This window comes from Engystomops pustulosus, chromosome 10, assembly GCF_040894005.1.
Source record: "Engystomops pustulosus chromosome 10, aEngPut4.maternal, whole genome shotgun sequence".
NCBI classification, from domain to species: Eukaryota; Metazoa; Chordata; class Amphibia; order Anura; family Leptodactylidae; genus Engystomops; species Engystomops pustulosus.
In genome coordinates, this window is record NC_092420.1 from 63,164,222 (window position 1) to 63,183,243 (window position 19,022).

Genomic DNA, 19,022 nt, shown 5'->3' on the forward strand with positions numbered 1-19,022 from the left:
GTGTCTTCTGTGTCAATTCTGTATTGTTTTCCCTAATGGAGAGGGGTGTACAGGGGAGCACTGTAGTGACCCTGTGTTAACAGATGGAGAGGGAAACCACACAGGAGGTAAGTGGAAAACGTGTTTATTTAATTCTCAGACTTGCTGCCTGTGCTGGAGTTTCTTTTTATCCTGGGGTGCACTGCTATAGCTAGTAGAGAAGAGGGTACTACACCCAGCCCGCTGTTCACGTCTTCATGGGAAATGTAGTCTTGGCACGTGAATAAGCACTGCGTACTGATATCCTAGAAAAAGAGAAAACACAATTTTGTTTCCAGAAATAAACTAAATCTGTGTTGCACCAAAGGGATGTCATTTTTTGATGCTTTGATTTTTATATGGTGACTTATAAGACTCTGTTTTATGTCCAATTTCGCACAGTAAGTATTTGTTAGCAAAAGTCAGAAGTGAAAGCTACGGTATTCTTAAAAATAGTATCATGCAAAGATTTGTACCACTTCTGTTTTTTTTTTTGTTTGTTTTTTTGTTTTTTTTTTAAAGAATTCTTTGTTTTGGCATGCAAATGCCAATCTAAAATAACGACTGTGAAAGAGGCTCTGACCAGTGATTTGTATAAAAGGAAAACTATGTCTATCACAAGAATTTATTAATCATCCACCAATACCCCCAAGTCTTTTTCAGCTGCAGAAGTAATTGTTTAGTCTGACAAAGGTTCATATTGCATGGAATGAACATTATTTTATATTAGTCATATTGCCATGCTTATAATGTATATCTCTAGTTGTGTAATATATAAGATATCACACAGTTCACTGCCTTTTATTTCTGAATGCTTATGGAGCAGTGTCATTGACCGCACATGATGCAGGTATCCAGTATTATTGTAAACCCACTCACAGAAAGCCCTAGCAGTATTAAAACAACTGTGCTGCACGGTGCTTACATTGGTATTCCCCCTCACAGCAAGCCCCGGCACCATGAACACCACTGTGCTGAGAAGTGCTTACATTGGTAGTCCCACTCACAGCAAGCCCCGGGAGCATGAACACCACTGTGCTGAGAAGTGCTTACATTGGTAGTCCCCCTCACAGCAAGCCCTAGCACCATTAACACCACTGTGCTGAGAAGTGCTTACACTGGTAGTCTCCCTCACAGGGAGCATGAAAACCACTGTGCTACAAAGAGCTTGACAAAGGCATAAGAATCAAAATTATTTTATCATCCCTCCTCCATCCCATTCTGCTCCGCTCTAGATACTGCCTGGATTGCAGCAGAAGTCTACTTCCTGGTGTCTTCTAATGCAAAGGAGATGCCCCTCCAAAATCCTGCTTTGTTGCCTTCTGAGGAAATAGCTGTCAGATTATATCCACAGTTTACGCCATAAAGGTCCAATAGATAAGCCAACTACCAATGGGATTTTCAGAGGTCATCCATCTACCTCACTGCTGCTGTTAATGGGGTTGGGAGGACCTCTGTTTCTATAAACCCATCTATCAGATATTTATGACAATCTGTTATTATACTGGAAATCACTGGGTTAGAAAAACCCCATTAAGATATTACCGAATAGGACAAATATACTCAAGTCTCTAACGTTCTGATGACTTTTCTGTGATCAGTAAAAGGATTGTTTTCAGTATGAAATAGTTTAAGTCGTGCACTTTCAGGCTTGTCATCTATAGGCAGGATAATAGATCACTACCTGCAGACTGCCTCACAGGTCATTTCACTAGATAAATATAGGGCAGGATCTCTCCATCACTTGTACAGAAAGAAAACTTCTGATTCCATTACGGCAACAAAGTTCACGTTGTGTTAACCTTTCTACCCGGTCATCGTTTCAACATAACCAAAACGGCAGAAAAATGTATTTTCAGAAATGAACCTTGGTCCTCTCTAGTTGGTAGACTTTGAAGCATGACATACTATAGTTTATTGGAATGTGCACGGAAAGCTTTTCCTGAATAATAGTTCAGTATCTGTCGGATTCGGAAGAATAACACTGTCTGACACCATTGTTTTTACTTGTTTTCTCATCGTAGCTGGTGAGATGAAGAATTTAGTATCCATAATGGTTAGAGCTAATAAACATCTTTAAATATCATCTTTAGTAATATAAATCCATTAAAGCTTAAAGGGGATGACCAGGAATTTATATTGATCGGTTGAAGGGCTTGGTGTCCACCTATCAACTATTTATGACCTTTCTACTGGATAGACCAGCCATATAAACTACTGGCCAAACTCTTTGGAAATTGTGCTTTAGAGATCAACTGTAAAGTACAAAAACTTTTTGCTAACTCTGCACTAAGCTAATCTAGAGCCGTTTTCCTGCTAGCAAGGGTTGTACCTTGTCCCTCTGGCCGTCTTTGGTTGATTGCCATGAGAATCCGTATCTAGGAGGAGGAGAGGAGAAGAGGATGGCTGGATTTTTTGGAGGAGCTACTAGGAGATGTGCATGGATCAGTAGCTGCTGGGTGCAGAAGAATATCAGTCCTGGCTGCATGTAAAAAAACTCTAGGACCTTGAGTGATATCACATTCATGTGACTGATCACATGCTTCAGGTCATCCAATTACATACCAGGAATGGTATGTAGTTGACCTGTTTGAATGTAGCAGAAGTGTCTTTCAGACATTTCGGAAAGTTTGCCTTTATTAGTTTATTCAAAGCCTAGGCTCCCTATCAGTTCTAATGAATGGCATCAGATCCTGCACACACAGCACAGTGTAGCCAAGCACAACACCTCCTTGCATAGGAAAGTGGTGGTCTGCAGATATGGGGCAGCTTCCATAGTGTATAATGACCAAAACAATCAGTGATTGAATAAAAAAAAAATAGTCTTTTAGGGAGGGGGTCATCTCAGAGAGGTGGTCTTTCGTAGAGGTTTCACTGTGTGTGTGTATATATATATATATATATATATATATATGTATATATTATACATTATTGTGCTCATACTGTGATGTTACCATGTGTTCGTCTTTTTATTCCTATGTAGGTGGACAGGTTGTAATATATATTTTTCTTTGTGGTGTAGTAGATTACTAGATGATCCTTTCTGACCATGATGCAGAGATCTAGTGCTCTGTGTCTTCCCTGTCTTGTTCTGCACTAGATCTCTGTACAGCCAGTAACACTGATTCTGTGTCCTGATTGCCTGGGTTTGTCCAAGTTCATGTGAATGCCCTCAGTGCTCTGGCCTCACTGCCCTTAGCTGATGTCACAACCAGGAAGTCCAGCAGCATTATATAGGTATTATTGGAATTGTTGTCTCCGACTCTCTCCAGCTATCAATTATTCACAAGAAGGACAGGTACTGCTAGAATCAAAAATTGCCCACGTATCCTGTACAATACATATAATAAACACCAGAAAAGATGGATGCCTATATTGGGCCAATGTACAAAAGCAAATTTTATTTTATAATAATCAATAGAAAAAGACAAGACAAGACCTCAATACAATAAAAACACTAAAAAGGTACAATAAAAACACTAAAAAGGTACAACAGGTGTATGTACCTGGCTCCCACGGGTCAAGGAGCGACCCAGCCCTCCCTAGTTCAATCTGCCCACCTATACAAAGTACTGAAATACCAAAAAATGAGAGCTCTCTCTATTTTTTGTCAAGTAACTTTGCAGTTAAGCTTTACATTTCTTAAGATATCTTTTTTTGTATAATGGTCAAAATAGCATATTTTCATACAATTTTCCTATAGACATTGATAGAGAACCAGCCACCATTCCTCACAGGCCTGGTTGTGAGTGTACTCAGGAGATCAAAATTATGAATCTCCATGGCTCAACACACACCACGCCACTACAACAGTGTTTTACAAAATACCCAAATTACATATCAACACGAAACCTTCATTTTGAAAAGAATTTGATAATGATTAGAAGAAAACAGTAATAACTGTAACGCAGAGAAAGATTATAATTACGTTTTATGAATGTACTTTTTTGGTCCACTCTTCCTCCAGTCTCTTCCACAGTTCTGTGACTTGGGCAGTTCCTTGTTTCAAAGAACTGATTTATCCAGGGGGTCAGGGGGCATTGTCCTGCATGAAAATTTCTGGCTGATTGAGTGAAGAACACAGAGAAGGAACCACGTGTTGTTGAAGAAAGTTCTGATACACGCTTGCATTAATTCTGTCATGTAGCGTATGATAGGTTCAACTTTTGCTGCAGAAAACATTCCCCAAAGCATGGCACTTTCTCCGTGACCTTTCACTGACTTCTTTAAACCCTTTGGGTTGACTTTACCCAGTTTGTCGACGAACATAATGTTTGTCATCAGATCCAAATAAATTAAACTTGTTTTTAACACTAAAATGAACTGTGGATCCCTTCTGCTCTGTCCACATAACATGCTTCTCAGCAAATGTTAGTCTATCCTTTTGATACTTTCTACTAATGAGAGGTTTGGTCACTGCAGAGGGCTTTCAGTCCAAATGTTCTTATACGATGAGGCACTTTATGACATGACAAATACCCTGTTCAGTGCTGAACTGACAAGCTGGACAACTGGCTGCATTGTTATAATGATTACCCATGAGGATTCTCCACATTATCCTGTACTCTCTTTTAAAGGTGACCAGCCTTCTGGGGGGACTTGAATGAGTTTGTGATGTGTAACACTCTAGAAATCTGGTAAATCTCTGTAAATTGAAGATTTACGGTAGTTTTAAACTGTACTTTTTAGTTTTTTCAGCCTGTTTTTCCTATATAAAGTGTCCTTTGTACAACCCTAGTAATAAATGTACCCATAAAGGACAGAGAGAAAAGGGAGTATATTATGGACTGATTGCCCATAAAGGACAGAATTAAGACAACATGTGGTCCCCGTTGCTGGCGCATATAGACATTATATACCTCCCAGCTCATATTGCTGAAGATCCCCTGTGATTAATGCTTCTCTCTATTGTCGCTCACCCCCTACTTATTTCTGTATTGTTTATCAGATTACCGGCTCAGTATGACTTCACCGAGATAAATCACAAATCTCAGGAAAAAGAAACCCCATAAAACCTGCATTCTGCGCTTATGATAATGTTTAGCAAATCAGATTTTATAACATTGAGCAGCTCCCCGGCGCAGAGCGGCAGGTACCAGATCCGATGCTATACGCCGCACTCCTAATCTCCTTATGTGGACAAATGAAGTTATGTCCCTGTCATTACAGCACGCTGTTCTTCCCGGGACGGCTACAATATTTTATTACTGAATTTCAGGCCGCACAGCGCTATAAACAATATATTCATGGCTGTATTTCTGTCCTTTAAGAACTTCTAATAGAGCAGGATGTAAAGAAGATTCATTAGGAAGGACGGGGATCACGCCCGGCTGCCGCTGCTGGGTAGAAGACAAGTTACAGTCATGTTCATTTTATAGTGACAAATACTGATGCCTAGAACTGCGCTAGCCCCAGTGTATGTAGAAGAGCTAAGCGTGTTATCAGTGGACGCACCAGCTGTGTTTTTCTATTAAGTCCTATTCACACCAACATATTCAGTCCAGAAACCATATGACGGTCAGATTTTCCAGTCCAAACACTGTCACATCTAATACACAAAGCTAAAAGTCCCTGACTCGCCGTATTGGAAAATGATGACATTGCAGGATTGTAATCTTTCTGAAAAGGCAGAGATTCCTAGGATTAAAGATAATGGGGTATTGTTCAATCTGGAATACATGGACATTGGGCCTAAAACAGACGAGTGTGGGCGACCCGTGAATCATAGACCATGCAGTGTCCTGTTATACAGACCAACCACAGGGATCATTATAACAGTTTGGTGCTGCAGTTTTGGGGGTAAGCAGGGACTCCTAGGACTGTGCAACAGAACATTGCACGGTCTGTGACTCACTGGGGGGGATTTACTACTTGTGCCGCAAGGACTACTTTCGGCATCGGAGATCAGAAGTAGAGAAGTGGAAAATGCAGACAGTAATGAAGTGTGCACCCAAATCTGCTCTCACACCAATTACGAAATACACATAAATGTGACGGATAATGTGGAAAAGTTAGGCCACGCCCACTTGTGCAAAAAAAAAAAACCCGGAGGTGTCGGGATAGTCGGAAACATCTATTCTTTCTGGCGTAAACTCATTATAAATGATCCGCAACAATTCTGCGCCCAAATAAAGGTAAAATCCCGGCATTTTTTGGGCGCTGATACGATAATACATGTGCCCCACTGACTGACCATGGTCTATTGCCGCAGGCTACATGCATGTGAATGCAAATTATAGAGCTGGTCCTATTCCTTCCTGTGTTTGTGGCCCGGGTAGTCTTCTTCTATTGTCATTGGCACATGAGCCACGCTCACCTGCCGAGGATCACAGCCGTAGACATCTAACCCCAAGGACAGCTGTGTGCAAGTTGAAGTAAATGTGGGTTTCAGTAGGGATTCAGATTGTTTTTCTAACAATAAACTTTATTAAAGGGATCATTGAGGGACAGAATGTACTACAAGAGGGGAACATACAGGTCACAGAGGACGTAGCACAGCAAATTATTAAAGAAGGGTCAAATCAGGTAAAGGAGCATATTCCAAATATGAGTGGTGTCAACTCCGTAGAATAGAATTAGTTAGACAACACAAAAACATTTGAGACAGATTCTGATAAATTTGACAGTAGTATAATCAACATTTCATTAAAAAATCAAGACAAAACAGAACTAAAACAATGTATCTTCGCTAAACCAGCACCCAGGGTCCACCATTACAAGATGGACTACAGGTCTATTCAGAGACCAGGGATCCTAAAGAAAGACGTGTAATCATGTAGGATGTTGAGGAACGGCAGTAAACAGTGACTTAAGGCACCTGTCCCATATCACATGAATCCTCCGCCCTTTGTTTTTGTAAATAAAGACCCATTTTTTGAGGGGGAGGGTAGCATTGGCCATCTTAATCCAGTCATGGAGAGTTGGTGAGTGGGTGGACATCCAGAATTTTGGCACAGTTTTCTTGGCGCAGTACAAGGTCTCAATAAGGAAGGTCCTTTCCACAGCGGATTTGAACTGTTCTGGATCCACCAGGAGCAGGCACACCTTGAGGTCATCTGAGACCTGCTTCCAAAATCCCTTATTGACACTACAGGACCACAAAACACAGAGGAAGGTACCCAAGGCCTTAGCACAGGTCGGGGAAACTGGGTCAAGTCTTACTGCGGTTGCATCCACATTCGTTTCCCGACTATTTCCAATTTGCGCCGCATTTATATGGGGTTTTTGGCGCACACCTACTAGCATGCGACACAAATCAGGGGGCGTGGCTGACGGACAACCCGACTGATTCAGACTACGCGTGGGATTTACAATTCAAATTGTGTCGCAAGACAATGCACTCACATACACCGAGAAGAAGAAGGTGAACTCCGGCGGACCTCAGTGGGGAAGCGACACATGCAGGATATTGGGCGCACGATCTTGAAGAATCACGCCGGACTTCATCCTCGTTGGAGAACGCACCTCGGGGATCGCTACAGGACCGGGTAAGTAAATCTGCCCTATAATGTTCCTAATGATCTTCTTGCTTGATGAGTATCATTTATTAGAAGATGCAGATTATTGCCGGGGCAGCGCTGGACTCAGCTTCTGGCCGGCCGTCGCCGGGCACGCCTATCCGTCCCTATTCGCATTGTGAATGCGGGCCGGAAGGTTGTCGGGTCCGGCCGGAAGCTGAGTCCAGCGCTGCCCCGGCAATAATCTGCATCTTCTAATAAATGATACTCATGACACCGGAGGGCACCGGAAGGTAAGTAGTTCTTTATTTTTTTAAGCAGCCCCCTCCGGACACCTTTAGTTAATTTTCAGAACTCTCGGACAGCCCCTTTAACCTACATGTATTTATTATCAGTTGCCCTTGGTAGTGGGGGATGTGAGAGATCAGATACCATTTTCTCACAGCCCCTCCCAGCTGATATACAGAGAATCCAAGGCCATCATCAGGGCTGTACTGTCGATACTGCTGTTAGGGGCCCGATCACAACACTTAAATTACATAAAGTTGAGAGTCTGTATGTGTGTGTGTGGAACGTCATAGACTATGTTTTGAATGGAAATTTTACCCTGCACTCTCCAACTACTTGCCAAAAATATCCCTTGAGGAAGGTATGTTGGCTCTGTGTGACTGGCTGAAGAGAATGACTGAGGGAGGGGGAATGAGGGAGTTTAGATCAACACTGGTTGTGTTAGACTTGATGAAATACCTGATGGAGGGGGGAATGAGGGAGTTGAGACCAACGCTGGCTGTGTGTGACCCGGAAGAAAAATCATCTCCCTCATCAGGCCCGGCGTCTTAAAGCGACACTGGTACAAGTGATCCCCTTCCAGCTAGTGTAGTTTTATGCCTCTCACCTGTCCGAAACTCACCTGTCCTGGTTCCCCCAAAGCGGTGCTCCGCACGGTATGCAACGGCTCTGAAGATCTCGTGTGCCGGCTCTGGAGGGGGCAGGGGGCACATGCCGTAGGAAGAAGGAAGCTGTTCCTGCGCTGCTTCGGGGGAACAAGGAAAGGTGAGATTGTTTCCTTTCCCGGAGGGGGGGCAGTGTAGCTCAAGGGCGAAGGGGGCAGCGTGGCTACACGTGGTAGGGGCGGCAGTGTGGCTGCTGGAGGGTGGCCCATGAAGGGCCCCACTGAGGCTCTATCACCCAGGGGCCCACTAAAACCTGGAGCCGGCCCTGTCCCTCATTCCCCCTTCCCTCATTCTGTACTTGCGGCTGTGGAGGAGAATTATGAATATGCCAGATTCAACACTGAGGAAGACACAGAAAGTGAGAGTTCATTGCTTTCTAATACTAATTTTTAAAAAATATGTTTATTTGGGGGGGAGGTTACATTTGCTGACAGGCTCCTTTAAGTATATACTAATTATGTGGGGTTTTATGTACTTTATTATGATTTATTATAATTTATTAATGGGGTGGAGGCTGTATATATTATAATTCAATATGGGAGAGTTTCAGTTCATTATGAGGGCACAATATATGATAATAAATTGTGTGTAGGGGGATTATTCTGCATACCTGTATATGTAATGCACTATTAAATTATAACTTATTATAGTTTTTATAGGGGAACTATATATAGGGGCATTGTTACATCGGGGAACTTTGCTCTCTGTATCCCTGTATACTGTAATGTTATATACTGTGTTTATACCATTTAGTGATTTATGATCGGCCCCATATTATTGAGTTACTGCCATGGTTATCATTCCTATTGATGCTGAATCAATAATTGGGAATTTCTCCTGGGTCCTTTATGTGGATGTATTGTACAGCAATATTATGTCCATAGTAACAAACTATAATATATGTTTGTGGATAATGGATCTAGAAGGATTTTTACACCTAATATTCCCTGCGTTGATTGAAGCTAATGATCCACAATTTACACCTTCGGAATTCACCAAATTGTTGTGATTCATTGTGCCAAATGATCAATAAGATGGATCGGAGCTTGGCAAAGTCATTGGAGTATTTAAGTATCCATGAACTAGTGAATCAATTGTAGGAAAAGTCATTGTGATGCATTGAGCTATCGACTTCTTGGTGAGAAGATCTATGTGCTGCAGTGTTCAGTGTTATTTTCAAAGGTTATCGGGATTACAGATTATGATGTACAACTGCCAGAGAGGGAGGAAATGCAGAAAATAGAGTATTTGCACTGTTATTTAACTCTTAGCGGTGACTTCAGGAAGTCAATAGAAAATCTAAAACTCTGATATGTTGTCCTCATGCAGAATTTTAATATGTCATCCTACAAGCCATAGTTCTGCCACATTTCTGTAGGCAGGGCTGTAACTACAGTGGTAGCAACCATAGAAGCTGCTACGGGGGTCGCAGTATCAGGGGGCCTCCCCATCTGGGGTGTTAGGTGTGTGTATGCAGTATATGTGTGGTGTGTGTATATGCTGTATGTATGTATGCATGTATGTGTGTATTTGCTGTATGTGTTTGTATATGTTGTATGTTTGTATATTATGCACGTATGTATATGGTACTGTATGGTGTGTATATATTGTGTTTGTGATGGTAACTCGCAAATTTAAGCTACATGTTGCAGGACAATATGTGATTAGTTTATTGTCCAGGGATCTTTTATTGTCCAGTGTAACTTTAACTTCTTGGGATCTGTATTAGAGATAAACGAGCACTAAAATGCTCGGGTGCTCGTTATTCGAGACAAACTTTTCCTGATGCTCGAGTGCTCGTCTCGAATAACGAGCCCCATTGACCCGAGCATTTTTTTAATAAAACTGAACAGTAAAAGAACAGTGCAAAAAAAAAAATCCAGATGTTTGCAGATGTTTTACTTGTAAGAACACATTGAAATAACACTATTCTTCACTTTGCAGGTGTTCGCGTGTGTCTCCCGCTAAGTTAGGAGATGTGCACGAACATCTGGAATGTGAAGAATAGTGTTCTTTCAATGTGTTCTGCACTTAAATGCTCTTGTGTTCACTGTTTTTAATGTTTTAATTCTATTCTTCACTTTGCAGGTGTGCGCGCGTATCTCCCGATAGGTTCGGAGATACGCGCGCACAGCTGCAAAGTGAAGAATAGAATTAAAACATTAAAAACAGTGAATACAGGACCATTTAAGTGCAGAACACATTGAAAGAACAATATTCTTCACATTCCAGATGTTCCGAACATCTCCGAACCTAGCGGGAGACACGCGCGAACACCTGGAAAGTGAAGAATAGTGTTATTTCAATGTGTTCTTACAAGTAAAACATCTGCAAACATGTGTAATATTTTTTTTTTACAATAAAAATACTTTTATTCAATTTATTTTATTAATTTACTGCTCGATCTCGAACCGGCGAGATACTCGTCCGAGTAACGAGCCGGTCCGAGTATGCTAATACTCGACCGAGCAGTATACTCGGACGAGTATACTCGCTCATCTCTAATCTGTATGCAAGGTATTGTAGTGGGCTACCACCACTGCAACAAGTCATATCTTCCTTAGAGCTACTGTAAATGTTATTATTGTAACAGGAAGAGTTTAGGATTCTCAGCAACCTATGCAAATCTTTAAAATGCAGGGAGCCCTGACCCTGGCCTACCTCTCACACCAGCACTGGCAGGGCCGGAGTGGCGAAGGAAGAGTGACCCCTGACCCTAGCCTACCTCTGACCCCAGCACTGGCAGGGCAGGAGTAAGAAAGGAAGAGTAATCCCTGACCCTGGCCTACCTCTCACACCAGCACTGGCAGGGCAGGAGTAAGAAAGGAAGAGTAAGCGCTGACCCTGGCCTACCTCTCACACCAGCATTGGCAGGGCAGAAGTGAGGAAGGAGGAGTGAGCCCTTAGGAAGACCTACCTATCACATCAGTACTGGCAGGATAGAAGTGGGGAAGGAAGAGTGAGCCCTGACCCTGGCCTACCTCTCACACCAGCACTGGCAGGATAGGATTGGGGAAGGAAGAGTGAGCCTTGACCCTGGCCTACCTCTCACACCAGCACTGGCAGGGCAGGAGTGGAGAAGGAAGAGTGAGCCCTGACCATGGCCTACCTCTCACACCAGCACTGGCAGGATAGGATTGGGGAAGAAAGAGTGAGCCTTGACCCTGGCCTACCTCTCAGACCAGCACTGGCAGGGCAGGAGTGGAGAAGGAAGAGTGAGCCCTGACTGTGGCCTAACTCTCAGAACAGCACTGGCAGGGCGGGAGAAGGGAAGGAAAAGTGAGTCCTGACCCTGGCCTACCTCTCAGAACAGGACTGGCAAGGCAGGAGTAGGGAAGGAAGAGTGGGCCCTTACCAAGACCTACCTCTCACACAAGGCACTGGCAGGGGAGGAGTGGGGAAGGAAGAGTAAGCCCTTAGGAAGACCCACCTCTCACACCAGGACTGGCAGGGCAGCAGTGGGGAAGGAAGAGTGAGCCCTGACCCTGGCCTACCTCTCACACCAGCACTGGCAGGGCAGGAGTAAGAAAGGAAAAGTAAGCGCTGACCCTGGCCTACCTCTCACACCAGCATTGGCAGGGCAGAAGTGAGGAAGGAGGAGTGAGCCCTTAGGAAGACCTACCTATCACATCAGTACTGGCGGGATAGAAGTGGGGAAGGAAGAGTGAGCCATGACCCTGTCCTACCTCTCACACCAGCACTGGCAGGGCAGGAGTGGAGAAGGAAGAGTGAGCCCTGTCCCTGGCCTACGTCTGACCCCAGCACTGGCAGGGCGGGAGTGGGGAAGGAAGAGTGAGCCCTGACCCTGGCCTACCTCTCACACCAGCACTGGCAGGGCAGGAGTGGAGAAGGAAGAGTGAGCCCTGACCCTGGCCTACTTCTCACACCAGCACTGGCAGGACAGGAATGGAATGGAGAAGGAAGAGTGAGCCCTGACCGTGGCCTACCTCTCAGACCAGCACTGGCAGGGCAGGAGTGGGGAAGGAAAAGTGAGTCCTGACCCTGGCCTACCTCTCAGTCCAGGACTGGCTAGGCAGAGATGGGGAAGGAAGAGTGAGCCCTTACCAAGACCTACCTCTGACATCAGCACTGGCAGGGCAGGAGTGGGGAAGGAAGAGTGAGTCCTGACCCTGGCCTACCTCTCACACCAGCACTGGCAGGGCAGGAGTGGGGAAGGAAGAGTGAGCCCTTAGGAAGACCTACCTCTCACACAAGGCACTGGCAGGGCAGGAGTAAGAAAGGAAGAGTAAGCGCTGACCCTGGCCTACCTCTCACACCAGCATTGGCAGGGCAGAAGTGAGGAAGGAGGAGTGAGCCCTTAGGAAGGCCTACCTATCACATCAGTACTGGCAGGATAGAAGTGGGGAAGGAAGAGTGAGCCCTGACCCTGGCCTACCTCTCACACCAGCACTGGCAGGGCAGGAGTGGAGAAGGAAGAGTGAGCCCTGACCATGGCCTACCTCTCAGACCAGCACTGGCAGGGCGGGAGTGGAGAAGGAAAAGTGAGTCCTGACCCTAGCCTACCTCTCAGACCAGGACTGGCAAGGCAGGAGTGGAGAAGGAAGAGTGGGCCCTTACCAAGACCTACCTCTGACACCAGCACTGACAGGGCAGGAGTGGGGAAGGAAGAGTGAGTCCTGACCCTGGCCTACCTCTCACACCAGCACTGGCAGGGCAGGAGTAGGGAAGGAAGAGTGATCCCTTAGGAAGACCTACCTCTCACACCAGCACTGGCAGGGCAAGAGTGGGGAAGGAAGAGTGAGCCCTGACCCTGGCCTACCTCTCACACCAGCATTGGCAGGGCAGAAGTGAGGAAGGAGGAGTGAGCCCTTAGGAAGACCTACCTATCACATCAGTACTGGCAGGTTAGAATTGGGGAAGGAAGAGTGAGCCCTGACCCTGGCCTACCTCTCACACCAGCACTGGCAGGGCAGGAGTGGAGAAGGAATAGTGAGCCCTGACCATGGCCTACCTCTCACACCAGCACTGGCAGGGCAGGAGTGGAGAAGGAAGAGTGAGCCCTGACCGTGGCCTACCTCTCAGACCAGCACTGGCAGGGCGGGAGTGGAGAAGGAAAAGTGAGTCCTGATCCTGGCCTACCTCTCAGACCAGGACTGGCAAGGCAGGAGTGGAGAAGGAAGAGTGGGCCCTTACCAAGACCTACTACTGACACCAGCACTGGCAGGGCAGGAGTGGGGAAGGAAGAGTGAGCCCTGACCCTGGCCTACCTCTCACACCAGGACTGGCAGGGCAGGAGTGGAGAAGGAAAAGTGAGCCCTGACCCTGGCCTACCTCTCAGACCAGGACTTTAAACAGGGATTGTAGAGAAGAGGTTGTACTTTGAGAGAAAAGAAAATAATTGTAAAAACAGTGCCCTATATATGACCTATATACAAGAAAACACTATTATATACACTCACCGGCCACTTTATTAGGTACACCTGTCCAACTGCTCGTTAACACTTAATTTCCAATCAGCCAATCATATGGCGGCATTTAGGCATGTAGACATGGTCAAGACAATCTCCTGCAGTTCAAACCGAGCATCAGTATGGGGAAGAAAGGTGATTTGAGTTCCTTTGAACGTGGCATGGTTGTTGGTGCCAGAAGGGCTGGTCTGAGTATTTTAGAAACTGCTGATCTACTGGGATTTTCACACATAACCATCTCTAGGGTTTACAGAGAATGGTCCGAAAAAGAAAAAACATCCAGTGAGCGGCAGTTCTGTGGGCGGAAATGCCTTGTTGGTGCCAGAGGTCAGAGGAGAATGGGCATACTGGTTTGAGCTGATAGAAAGGCAACAGTGACTCAAATCGCCACCCGTTACAACCAAGGTAGGCAGAAGAGCATCTCTGAACGCACAGTACGTTGAACTTTGAGGCAGATGGGCTACAGCAGCAGAAGACCACACCGGGTGCCACTCCTTTCAGCTAAGAACAGGAAACTGAGGCTACAATTTGCACAAGCTCATCGAAATTGGACAGTAGAAGATTGGAAAAACGTTGCCTGGTCTGATGAGTCTCGATTTCTGCTGCGACATTCGGATGGTAGGGTCAGAATTTGGCGTCAACAACATGAAAGTATGGATCCATCCTGCCTTGTATCAACGGTTCAGGCTGGTGGTGGTGGTGTCATGGTGTGGGGAATATTTTCTTGGCACTCTTTGGGCCCCTTGGTACCAATTGAGCATCTTTGCAACGCCACAGCCTACCTGAGTATTGTTGCTGACCATGTCCATCCCTTTATGACCACAATGTACCCAACATCTGATGGCTACTTTCAGCAGGATAATGCGCCATGTCATAAAGCTGGAATCATCTCAGACTGGTTTCTTGAACATGACAATGAGGTCACTGTACTCAAATGGCCTCCACAGTCACCAGATCTCAATCCAATAGAGCATCTTTGGGATGTGGTGGAACGGGAGATTCGCATCATGGATGTGCAGCCGACAAATCTGCGGCAACTGTGTGATGCTATCATGTCAATATGGACCAAAATCTCTGAGGAATGCTTCCAGCACCTTGTTGAATCTATGCCACAAAGAATTGAGGCAGTTCTGAAGGCAAAAGGGGGTCCAACCCGTTACTAGCATGGTGTACCTAATAAAGTGGCCGGTGAGTGTATATAGACATATGTTTATGTCCCACATATTGCTAAATTGGGGGCTCAGAAACCTTCACCAGAAAGCTTCACCTACAATAATGACGGTATTATAGTAACGACCATCTGAAGAGCAACTAGCCAATGTTGGTGTCTGAGTTACAGTGATGTCATGAATTATGTGAGTGATGTATCCCCTCTGAGGAATGAAAGTGAGGTGACATCAAGGGAAATAATAAGAGTATTCCGGAATTAAAGGACATGTATTACCAGGATAAAGGATTGCAAATCAAACACACTGACACACTGGGGCAGATTTACTTACCTGGTCCATTCGCGATCCAGCGGCGAGTTCTCTGCGGTGGATTCGGGTCTGGCCGGGATTCACTAAGGCAGTTCCTCCGAAGTCCACCAGGTGTCGCTGCTGCGCTGAAGAGCATCGGAACGCACTGGAGTTCACCGAGCCATCCTGGATGAAGGTAAGCGCGTGTCGAGCCACACTTTTTTTTTTAAATGCGGCGGTTTCTCCGAATCCGTCAGGTTTTTTTTACGGCCACGCCCCCGATTTCCGTCACGGCACACCACAATCCGATTGCGTGCGCCGAAATCCCGGGGAAATAAAGGGAAAATCGGCGCAAAACGGGAAAAATCGGGTATCACGTTGCAAAAACGTGAATCGGGCCCTTAGTAAATGACCCCCACTGTGTCTACCCTGGAAAGATCTGCTCTTTTTTAACTTCTTAGGACCTTGTTTTTACGAATAAAAATGGCTTTAAAAGTTATGCAAATGAACTTGAGGGGCTCTGGTTCCAAAGTTGTCAATGGAGCCTGGAGCCCCTCAGGCTCATTTGCATCATTTTTAAAACCTTTATTTCTTACAAAGAAGGGCATAAGAAGCTAAAAGAAGAACGTATCCAGCCAGAGGGGGCACACAACAGCATGTCAGTGTGCTTGGTATACAATCCTTCATCCTGGTGTAGATTAAGCTGTATTTTTAATTTTTTTTCCCCAAAATGGAGTCATTTTTCTATGCCACTTCAGAACAGCAGACTTTCTATATTTATTTGACGAGAACGGATAAATGATGCAGCGATTATAATGTTATTCTGGGTTTAGGAAAATAGATGAAATTTGACTAAATTGGCACAAATCCCCAAATCACCATTCAAAAATCAGACAGAAAAATTACAGTTTTTGTTGAAAAGCCTTGCATTCACACTAAATCCCTGACCTTTCTGGATACAGTTATATACCTGACCTTTCTAGTTTTCATTATATAATAGCTTCCTATTTCTAAAGACTTAAAGGGCACAGCAGGAAGGCAGCAGTGCTGAAGGAAGCGCTTGTAGGAATTTATAGTTTATCATTTCACATTCTGTGTACTTACAGCAGACCTGCACATCTCTACAGTCACGACAAATTATAAGTACAGGCAGGACCCGGACTACATCCAGGATAGGTTCTGTAGCTTTGTTCTTAAATAGAATTTGTATGTAAGTTGAACTAGTATATTTAGTTAGTATAACTCCAAATTCTTTTTTTCGTCACCTGTGAAAATAGGATTTTCATAATTTCTGGATGTAATGGGAACAAAGATGAACAGGGCCCCACCAGTGAGCAGGAGGAGGGAGCCCCAGCCATCCTGCCTGTCTCCACCTCTGCTTCATGATCAGCAGTATGAGTATCCACTTATACTTCTCTCATACACAGGCTGCAGCTAGTCCACTGAAATGAAAACATTTCTAAAGCAAAGTTCCCAAAGGTCTATTTGGATCTTTGAAGGACATAAAGTAAAAAAAAAAAAGTAAAAAAAAAACATGAATAAATAATTCAAAAAAGAACATTTAAAGGAAATCTACCGTAAAAATCATGCATCCATGGACACTTACTCATAGATCCAGGCTGTGATAATCTTATATTTGTTATTCATGGTCCCCATCCTTCTAAAATCAACTTTTAACATTATGCTTACAAGTTTGAAGGGCTGTAAGCCCCTCCTCCTTGCTGCAGCTTCACAGGCTGTTATACTGTTTCACCCCCTTGCTCCTTCTGCACTTCCCTCTGCCTCATGTAATTTCACACAGTGGGAGGGAGGAAGCGCAGAGGGGCTCTGGTAACAACCCAAAGGCCCTTCTGGCTCATTAGTATAATTTTAAAAATTTATTTTTGAAAGAAGGAGGCAATGGTTAACAAATATAAGTAGATTACCACAGGCACAGGGCCTGGATCTATGAGTATGTGTCCCTTTTTTATTGCGATGGATTTTGATGTTAGAATTTCTTTATAAAAATGGATACCCAAAAAATGTTTACTCCCCTGCAGTCGCTAACGTCACCTCATATGACACAGACACCCTAAAACAGACATGTAATGTATCAAAATTTGCAGCATAAAGTTCCAAATGCTATTTAAATATTCTTAGGGAAATGCTGTATTCCAATCAGACAAAAAAAAAAATTTTTGTACTATTTTTTCTGCTTTTAAGCTTTAAATTTTGTTTAAAAGTTAAAAAAAAGTTAACAAATAAATAATAAATACCACAAAAATAATGTCGGCAGCCAAAAAAGTAAGTTATTTAACCATTAAACCAACACATGCACAAAACTGACAAATTGTGGTCCTGAAACAGTTAATACTACTGTATTTCTACTCTTTCTACACTATAAAAAGTGCTAATAATAAGCAATATGTGCAGTTAGGTCTCCTGCACACAATCCCATGGACTACACCTTGTACAGATGGGGGGATCCTTGTATACCAAAATATGATGCAAGGACTCCCATCTGCTGCCCAGACTTCAGTGCAGCATCAACATTACATTTAATTTCTTTAAATAATAAAACCCACTTCCAATAGGATATAGAGACTGAATCAATGTCCCTTTCAACCAAACCAACAGTCCTGTGTCTACTCTTCTTTCTGTGCACTTCTGCAGATACTACATCACATCTATAATCTACAGCATGACGTTTGTGAGCCCTTCCCTCTGCCTTCTAGTTTGCAGAGGGTCTTTTTGCATTCATTTACTAATAAATATCATCGTTTGTATTAACTTATTGTAAAGGACCATTTAATATGTGTTATATATTCTGTTTTTTAGCCAGGATCGGCTGCTGTTCCCCTTTCTGAACAGCAGATGGCAGTACAGTGCCCCTTCAAAAGTCTGTATAATGAAGGGTTGGTTATGTGCCTCCCAATTGACCCAAATGTGTACCTCCTCATTACAGCAGATTAGTATTATTAAGTGTGACCTGACATTTGTTTTAAAGGACAATTGCACTAAGGGCAAAAAAAAAAAAATCCTGGAAGTTAAATGTTTGAACAGAAACTATCCCAGGTCCGGGGATCAGATCTGACAATCGGTAAGGCTCTTCATTGCTTTTTATGGATCTCCTCTCAAGGAAACAGAATTTTAAAAAAATGTTATATTTATTGTTGCAATTTTTAAAAATATAAAACAAAAACATTAGAAACCACAGAACATGAGGCGGCCAAAAACATTCGGAAGATATGTGATACAGTGTGCATAGTGCAAAGAGAAAAATCCAACGAAGTATAAAGGATTAAGGGTGATGGTACACATGGCGTTTTGAACCCGTTTTTGGTCCTTTTTTAAGCAGTCCATTAAAAAACGCATGCGTTTTTTTGACAGGTTTTACCAATTATCTTAATTAAAACTGGTCAAAAATGGAGGTTTTCAAAAAACGAATGGGTTTTTAAAAAATGGACAAAAACGGGTTTAAAACGCCATGTTTGGCATCACCCTCATGTAAAATAAATTCCTAAATCATGGCAGGTCTAAACTGTTCCCAACGCTCATTTTTACACGTCCAAGATTGTCACATGACAAAATCATCAAAGAATTGCAGAGGTCCTAGTGCAGAGGGTGAAGATCCATTAGGTTTCGCATATTGGGCCACATTTATTAAAGCATTTGCGCCAGTGCAAACTTCTTGTACATGTATTTATAAAGTTCTGCGGCTGCACTGTG

The 19,022-nt window shown here is 43.8% G+C and overlaps 1 long non-coding RNA gene across 1 annotated transcript in view; it reads left to right on the forward strand.

The window, feature by feature from the left end:
• LOC140104318 (uncharacterized) overlaps positions 1-19,022 on the forward strand; it is a 22,015-nt gene continuing 2,993 nt past the window's right edge. The window contains exon 1 of the long non-coding RNA XR_011850290.1: positions 1-107. This is a non-coding gene — a long non-coding RNA (uncharacterized lncRNA). The remainder of the gene's footprint in view (positions 108-19,022) is intronic.